The following is a 9,663-nucleotide window of genomic DNA, read 5'->3' on the forward strand; positions in this document are numbered from 1 at the left end:
ACATACGGGACAATGGGCAACACTAATCCTCTCATTTCCCTAAAGATTTATAATTGCATGGCAGCACTGACATGTTCCTTTTACAAAATAAAAACACTGGAACACCATATAAACGGAATTAGCTGCAATCAACAAGAACATTGTTTATAAATCAAATTATTTTTAAATAGAACAATTAGCTCTTTCACGTAGACTGATACCAATTAATGCCTCATTCACAAACGAACAAGGAACGTTGCTGGACAAGTGAGTTTATCGTGCCTAATGGCTGAACTCATGTACTTAATGGTTATACGTGTGTCAATCATCTTTGTGTCAAGAACATAAAAGAGCGCACAAAATTTGAAAGACTGTGGAGAGGCTCTGCTTCACTGGGTGGGTTTAAAAACATCATATTCCATTTTTATCCAATCAACTACCAAATAGAAGGTGATGATAAGTACGTATATTAAAGTCGTAGCCGAGTGAGAAAGAAAACGTTTTGTTTCACTGTAGTTCTTTTTAATAACCTAAGGGTGGTGCTGTTTTGCACAAACCTTTGTTAACATTTTTTTGAATGGCAATGACAATGGACGTTGTGATGATACACTGGTATTTTATTTGATTTGAAGCCAGACTGCCTCTGGGTTGTCGGGTGTCCCCCCACAGTCCAAAAACATGCCAAGGTTAAATGGATTTTCTAAATTGTTTCTTGATGTGAATGGTGTGAGTGCTGTATGATGGGTTAGCACCCAGTCCTGGGTTATTCCCTGCTTTGCACTGTAGGACAAACAGGTATGGAAAACGTATGGATGGATGGACTCCAGTGTTTCCCCTAGGTTTACAGCTTTTTTTTTGGGGGGGGGGGGGCAGACGGACACTGATATGATTCATGGTGTTCATGTGATTCTTTTAATGACAGCAGTCAATATAACAACTGAACTTTTCTTTTTACGACAATTAGAGGGCGAGTGTTGCCATCTTCACCAACCTGGGAGCGTTTAAAAAAACAGATATTTTTGTCTGCTTTTCAGGTGGTTCACGCGACATTTTTTCCGACGCGCGCTCTCTGTCCGCCTGTGGGAGTGTGCTCACCTGTGTGCGCGCGCGCATCGGGGTGGAACTCCGCCATGCGCGATACAGAGAGCAGAGGAGAATTGTAAACGCGTGACCGTGTAGAGACAAAAACGTCAAGCTGTTGTGTAAGTAAGACAAATAACATAAGGCTATTTAGTTTGTTTAATAAAAGGACAATGTATAGATCTGTTCTATAGGAAAGGTAACTTTAAATGCCTTCTGTTGTGATCTGGCGCTATTTAGAAAATAAAATTAACTTGACCTTCAAAGGGGGGGGGCGTACGGTGGCCCCTAGAGACAAAACACACACAAAAGAAAAAGCAGAAACAAAATGAAAATGCGCAGCAAATTAAAAAAACACACAAAAGAAAAAGCAGAAACAAAATGAAAATGCGCAGCAAATTAAAAAAACACACGCAAAAGAAAAAGCAGAAACAAAATGAAAATGCGCAGCAAATTAAAAAAACACACACAAAAGAAAAAGCAGAAACAAAATGAAAATGCGCAGCAAATTAAAAAAACACACGCAAAAGAAAAAGCAGAAACAAAATGAAAATGCGCAGCAAGTTAAAAAAACACACGCAAAAGAAAAAGCAGAAACAAAATGAAAATGCGCTGCAAATTAAAAAAACACACGCAAAAGAAAAAGCAGAAACAAAATGAAAATGCGCAGCAAGTTAAAAAAACACACGCAAAAGAAAAAGCATAAACAAAATGAAAATGCGCAGCAAGTTAAAAAAACACACGCAAAAGAAAAAGCAGAAACAAAATGAAAATGCGCAGCAAGTAGACAATCCCAAACCGGAAGTGCTCCACCACGCTAGGGGGCGCGGTGAGCTCATGTGGCACAGTCGCTACACAGTAGTGATGGGAAGTTCGACTGAATTAACTGATTTGATTCTTTCGAGCTGTCCGTTGTAATGAATCGATTCTAAAATCGATTCTGTGATTCACTTTTTTTTCCGTCTTTTTTGCGCCTGACCGTATGAGTCAACGAATCATGGGATCGGATAATAAATCAAACGGTGTCTCAAGGTTACGTTATTTGATTGAAAGATGGGGCTGGTGTTCAACAAAAATGTTTAGCTTGACTATTCACAATAAAAAAAACAATATATAAAAAGCAGAAAGGGTGTCGATGCTGAATAAACACGCGTGTATATATAGTTCTTATTTTCTTGACTTTAGCCAAATTCATGTGCATGAGTATCAAGGACTACATCACAGTTAACAACTGCAATATTACCAATACAATCACACACACATACAATGAGCATGAGTAAACTTGCATACGTTGTTGTGTAAACGTCAAAGTTAATAAATATCTTTGGTTTTTGATGAAAGACATATGGTTTTATTATGCAGAAATGCAATAATTTACTGTTGTGAACGCCGCAATGGCTCTTGGGATCGGTTCGCAAACCATCCGTTTGAGTCGCCGACGGAGTGTCCGAGAGTCCGTTCGATGAACAAATCGAACTTACGGTTTTCGGACACTCGGTCGGTGACTAAAACGAATGGTTTGCGAACCGATCCCAAGAGCCCTCGCCGCCTCGCGGCATTTGCTGCGGAAATGCAGTTACGCTGTTGAAAGGAATAAAATTAACGCAGCTGTTCACAGGGCTGTCAACTTTGGTCAGCCGGTTGGCCAGAGATTTTCCATTTCAGACAAGTCCGCACACGCATTTACACCTTTGTGACAGTTTTATTCCCTTGTAAATGGTCTGTAGGGTTTGCAAACTACCCCAACGCTTTTGCTGCAGCTAATTTTAGGTTTATAATGTAATAATATAAATTTGCAGTAAGATTTCTTGCACGAGCGTGAGAATCCGAAAGCGTGAGTGTCACGCCAGATGCGTGAGAGTTGGCAGCCCTGTGTTCATTTATCACAACAGTAAATTATTGCATTTCTGCATAATAAAACCATATGTCTTTCATCAAAAACCAAAGATATTTATTAACTTTGACGTTTACACAACAACGTATGCAAGTTTACTCATGCTCATTGTATGTGTGTGTGATTGTATTGGTAATATTGCAGTTGTTAACTGTGATGTAGTCCTTGATACTCATGCACATGAATTTGGCTAAAGTCAAGAAAATAAGAACTATATACAGTATACACGCGTGTTTATTCAGCATCGACACCCTTTCTGCTTTTTATATATTGTTTTTTTTATTGTGAATAGTCAAGCTGAACATTTTTGTTTAACACCAGCCCCATCTTTCAGTCAAATAACGTAACCTTGAGACACCGTTTGATTTATTATCCGATCCCATGATTCGTTGACTCATACGGTCAGGCGCAAAAAAGACGGAAAAAAAAGTGAATCACAGAATCGATTTTAGAATCGATTCATTACAACGGACAGCTCGAAAGAATCAAATCAGTTAATTCAGTCGAACTTCCCATCACTACTGTGTAGCGACTGTGCCACATGAGCTCACCGCGCCCCCTAGCGTGGTGGAGCACTTCCGGTTTGGGATTGTCTACTTGCTGCGCATTTTCATTTTGTTTCTGCTTTTTCTTTTGCGTGTGTTTTTTTAACTTGCTGCGCATTTTCATTTTGTTTCTGCTTTTTCTTTTGCGTGTGTTTTTTTAACTTGCTGCGCATTTTCATTTTGTTTCTGCTTTTTCTTTTGTGTGTGTTTTTTAATTTGCAGCGCATTTTCATTTTGTTTCTGCTTTTTCTTTTGCGTGTGTTTTTTTAACTTGCAGCGCATTTTCATTTTGTTTCTGCTTTTTCTTTTGCGTGTGTTTTTTTAACTTGCTGCGCATTTTCATTTTGTTTCTGCTTTTTCTTTTGCGTGTGTTTTTTTAACTTGCTGCGCATTTTCATTTTGTTTCTGCTTTTTCTTTTGCGTGTGTTTTTTTAATTTGCTGCGCATTTTCATTTTGTTTCTGCTTTTTCTTTTGTGTGTGTTTTTTAATTTGCAGCGCATTTTCATTTTGTTTCTGCTTTTTCTTTTGCGTGTGTTTTTTTAACTTGCAGCGCATTTTCATTTTGCTTCTGCTTTTTCTTTTGCGTGTGTTTTTTTAACTTGCTGCGCATTTTCATTTTGTTTCTGCTTTTTCTTTTGCGTGTGTTTTTTTAATTTGCTGCGCATTTTCATTTTGTTTCTGCTTTTTCTTTTGTGTGTGTTTTTTAATTTGCAGCGCATTTTCATTTTGTTTCTGCTTTTTCTTTTGCGTGTGTTTTTTTAACTTGCAGCGCATTTTCATTTTGTTTCTGCTTTTTCTTTTGCGTGTGTTTTTTTAACTTGCTGCGCATTTTCATTTTGTTTCTGCTTTTTCTTTTGCGTGTGTTTTTTTAACTTGCTGCGCATTTTCATTTTGTTTCTGCTTTTTCTTTTGCGTGTGTTTTTTTAATTTGCTGCGCATTTTCATTTTGTTTCTGCTTTTTCTTTTGTGTGTGTTTTTTAATTTGCAGCGCATTTTCATTTTGTTTCTGCTTTTTCTTTTGCGTGTGTTTTTTTAACTTGCAGCGCATTTTCATTTTGTTTCTGCTTTTTCTTTTGCGTGTGTTTTTTTAACTTGCTGCGCATTTTCATTTTGTTTCTGCTTTTTCTTTTGCGTGTGTTTTGTCTCTAGGGGCCACCGTAATTAAATGTCGGAACACCGGGACCAGCATATTAGCAAACGCGCGCAACCAACAATAGGGAGGGGCGTATAGCGTCTTAAAAGGGACAAATTTAAGCAGTCAATATACAACAGAAAGCTCTTAAAAATAGCTTTTGTCAGCATCACTTTCTAAGCATCAGCTCACCAGGTAAATAGTCACATAACTGAAAGCTCAGGCTAAATGTGGCTACAATTCATTGAGATTTGCAACTGCAGTGACAAATATTTTAATATTTACTGTAATATTTATAACTTTCTATGTGGAGTTTGCATGCCCTACCTGTTTTGGCCGGGGGCTCTGGTTTCCTCCCATAGTCCCAAAGCGTGCATGATAGGTTGATTGGTGAGTCTAATTTGGCCCTGTGAGTGTCTGCACCCTGCGGCGTTTTGGCAACTGCCCAGGTTTGGTTCCCGCCTGCACCCATTGTTCCCGGGATAGGCTCCGGTCCCCCCTGCGACCCAAGTTGGGGTTCAGTGATTTCAGATAATGGATGGATGGACAGATATATGATCAGGTTTGAAATTATAAGGGGAGGTAAATCTAGAGCTTGCTTCACTAAAAGTCTTAACTCTGCTTAACTCCTGCTTCACCATCTCACACGTCCTTAACGCCCACAAAACTGTACACACTGACTCTGTCACGCCCGGCTCGTGCGATCCTCGTGTGTGCCACGCCCCCCTCATTACCTCGTGTTAACTCCTGATTGTACTCACCTGTTGCTTGTTCAGTTTAGCCTGTCTTGTGTATTTAGTCCGTGTCTAAGTCGGTATCCGCAGATCTGTCATTGTAATGTTAGTCGTCGTGCTTCCCCGGTCCTGCCTGTTCCCTAAATAAACCCCGTTTTGCTGTCATCCACGACTTCGCCTTCTTGTTTGCTGGCTCGAGCGCACCATCGAGTAACAGATTCAATCCACGCGTCAGTTTCCTGTTCCCTCTTACCATCACTCATGAACAAGATCCCAAGGTCTTTAAACTCCTTCACTAAGGGCAGACTCTCCCTCCTCACCAGCAAAGAGCAATGCACTCGTTTTTTGGAGAGTACCATGGCCTGGTACTTTTGCTGGAGGTCAACACCCACTCTAACAGCTTTGATTTTGAGCCAAGGATGTGGACACAATCTGACTACAGTCTTACTAGACTGAATAGTACAGTAGTACACAGTAATGGTCCCGGTGCCCCATAATCCTGCGCTACTTCCTTTAGTATTTCCCAGAGTATAAGATTATATACCTTCTTCAAGTCCACAAAGCACATGTAGACTGTGTCAGCATATTCCCACGAACCCTCGCACAGCTGTGCAAGGGAAAAGAGTTGGCCCACTGTTCCACACGCAGGCTGGAATCCAAATTGTTCCCCCTGATCCCAACTTTGATTAACAGCTTTGTTTAATAACCTTTATATATTTGTACCTTTAATATACTTGAATTATTCTTTTCTTTTCTGATCTGAACTGAAGGTAGAAGCTCCAAAACGAACTTCATCTGTCGTTAGACTGGCACAAACAATCTTGTATGAAAGGTCTTTTTTTTGTATTTTCATTGATACATTCATTAACAATTTAGAACTCAAACTGAAATTTAACTCAGAACCTTATAATGTGAAATGCGGTCCAAAGTTCCATAGCTGTTCTGTAATTTCACTCACTCTTTTTTCACTCGCAAAATCATAGTTTCAAATCCTTTGTTTGTTTGCTGCTATGGTTTCGTACAGCGTCACTTCCTTTAGAAGTTATTTTTATAGCAAACATCTCCACTGAACATTCTTCAGCTCTTGTCTTTGCCTAAGGAGTCAGAGTTGAGTTGGTTCCATCTGTATCATATCGGAACTATTTAACTGGCTGCCACAGATCCCATGACCCCCCCCCCCCCCCACCACCCTCACTACCACCACTATCACCTCCTCCACCCCAACCTCCGTCAGCTGCTGGTGACCACCTGTACCATTGGGAGCTAGAGGAGTTTTCCATTGTAAGTGATTCTGACATCAGAGGAACCAGAACAAGATTCATAAAGGGGTCAGAGGCCCTGCACAGGGATGTTTGGCTGGAGGGGGCGGTTAGAGTGAATTTCTTATTCCGTCGGACGGCCTACGGAGCAGCAGACGTCAGACAGGAAAGGTGCAAGCGATCAGACTGACCGCAAGGTTGCATGGATCCGACATATGCAGGCTTCCAAGCTTCATAAATAAAGATTACCACAGAGAGCTCGATGGTGTCTTAGACAGGGAGAGAGCCAGGACCTGGAGAAATGTTTAAAACTGTCTCTCTGCTTCACCGCCCCCACCCCCCCGTCCCTTTTCAGAGTGCATTCTGTCTCCTTCCCTTGCCTATTGGATTTAACCTGAGTACTGTACAGCGCCTGGCACCGTGCCACGACCCACGATTGAACAGAATGCGTTTGCTGATAAAAACATCAATAAATCACTGATTCGCACAGGCTTCAAGGCCCAGCTGCAAGTTGGGACTCAACAACGGCATGACGAGACACACGCCTTGTAAATCAACTATGAAAATCTGTTGCACTCATGTTTGAAGAATCGGTACCTGCTGGGGTTTATTAAATAGGAAAAAAAAAAGGGTTTTAGCAGTAAAGATGACCATTTTTCCGGTTTCAGTTTCTGTAAGATGCCATTTAAGTTTAATAAGCCCTCTTTCTTTACAAGTCCTGTAAACCGCTAAACATTTAAGCTCGTCCAAGGTCCTGAACTTCAAACATTTACTTCATTTACAGCAGATTAAGTCCAGGTTTAGCGTAAAGATTAATGAAAAACAGAGCGGTGGAATGTTCTGTGAGCCGTCACAAGGAGGTTTGTTTGAAAAGCAGACCCCACACCGAAGCTACTGTTTCATTCTCTTATCGAGGGTAACATCCCACTGAAAACATATCCCTTTTGTCGAGAGTTGATTTTAAGACGTAACCAAGTGGACCAAACATCCCAAAAGTGTGGTCTATTAAAGTGTGGTCTATTAAACAGGATGTCTGTGGTGCGATGACTAAGGGGGGTGCAGAGCATTCCCAGCATAAAATGTCTCGCTGAGAAAAGTGGTTGGGTGAGGAAGTCAGGTGTTCCACATCAGATCTGCACTCATGAAGGGGTTCCAAGGTTGCCATGAAACACCGGCACCAAACAAACAGTGGACTTGTTGATGGAGTCCAAAACGGACAGATTTTAGAACTTCTCCTGTCATTTCCTCTCTTCCGAATACTCAGGTTAAGTTTCTCAAAGCAGTTAGTAATGCAACCAAACACATATCAGTCTGACAGACACTTATTCTCCCTGACATCTCAGTGGAACATGATGGTTTCCAGTTTTCAGTATCTTCTCCACCTCCCTGTGACCCTGTCCTGCATAAACAGTTTGAAGATGGATGGATGGATGCTACTTCTTCACCTTCAGCCTAATAGAATGGGTCTCACAACATCTAGCCTGATATTTCCAGACACCTGCAACAGAGACACATACCTGTTGAATCATACCTTGACCAACATGCTTGGACCTATGGGCACATGCATAGTAATGCATATAGGTCTACTGATGTGTGCAGCCACACACAAAGCTATGCTCTCAAAAAAATCTGTGTACAGACGCAATACCACAGCAGGCCTATGAAGCCAGTCTCGTCTCCTCAGTACCCAGTATGGATGCTCTGGCAAACCATAGCCATATCCAGACAATTCGTCCTCCCAAAGTGAGAAGCTGTCTCCAGCATATTGTATGGTATAGCAGATACCTGGAGAGACCTCAGAAAATGCAGCATCTTCTCAGTCTAGCTGCCCATTTTGCTGTCGTACTTTCAGGTTGTTTTCTAATATTTATTCAACCTGCTTCTCCGAACTATCAGGAGAGACATAAAGAGGCTTTAAAGATCACAGGAGAGTAAAAAGTAATGGTGGGCCAAACAAAACATTATTCATGGCATACCTTGGGGATGGAGGGGTCTTGGGATCAAACCAAAACCCCCCCACCTTACACATTACTCTCACACCACCCTGCCACCATCCCCCATTGCACCCCCAACCGCAAAATTAGTTTCTGGCTATGTCAGCGGTCTGTCCCTCTAAAATAGCGACTTGATTTTCATGCGTGGCTGAGAGTTAGCGCTCGTTAATCAAATCTGCCACTCCATTAGTCGGGAAGTGGTCCCTTAATTAGGGTTTTCCATAAGAGCGAAAAACTGTTTGATGAACAGCGACTCAGTGCCCCCAGAGGATATATCTACATAAGGCTATATGGAGTGCAGGACCATATTATAAGCACATACTGCTTTTTCATCTTTGAGACATTATAAATCCTTGTGTGGTCTCCTTTATGGAGAAGCTAAAATGGATCCAATTACAGGCATCCGTTTTGTTTTCTTTATGAAACCCATGCTTAAATAAATAACCTCATAATTGAATATTACTCTATAAAGTGTTTTGAAAATAGTTATGAACTTGGGTGTTTTGTCCTTTTTAGCATTACATTCAGATTTATATCAGTTTGGCATAGTGGCCTCATATCACTGTGGCTGTGACTTTGATTTCTGATCTATGTGTGGAGCTTGCATTGTTCTCCAGATGTTCATGTGGGCTTCCTCCAGGTCCCCCAGCTTCCTCCCACAACCTAGTGTCTCCTGGTTTACATGCACTGCTGCCAAACTGGCCATTGCGCTTTTCGCCCTCCGTATGCCAGCGAACTGAACTCAAGAATGTGAAGGTGAGTGGATTCGCTAGACCAAGAAGCACCAGCCCAGTAGGAAACATTTGTCCTGGGAATAAGCAAAATATGACTGGGAAATAAAAAGGCAACCAAAGAAAACCAAAGAACATGCTTCTGTGGGAAAAAAAACATGCATGGGAAAGGGGAGTTAGTAATAAATGATGAGGACAATTAACCAGAGACTGCAGTTCCTCTGGCTGTTACTCTCTGGGGCTCTTTTATGATTCTGTGTGTGTGTGTGAGAGAGAGGGAGAGAGAGAGTGTGTGTATATATATATATACACAC

This window comes from Paramormyrops kingsleyae, chromosome 11 (assembly GCF_048594095.1).
Source record: "Paramormyrops kingsleyae isolate MSU_618 chromosome 11, PKINGS_0.4, whole genome shotgun sequence".
In the NCBI taxonomy this organism is placed as follows: domain Eukaryota; kingdom Metazoa; phylum Chordata; class Actinopteri; order Osteoglossiformes; family Mormyridae; genus Paramormyrops; species Paramormyrops kingsleyae.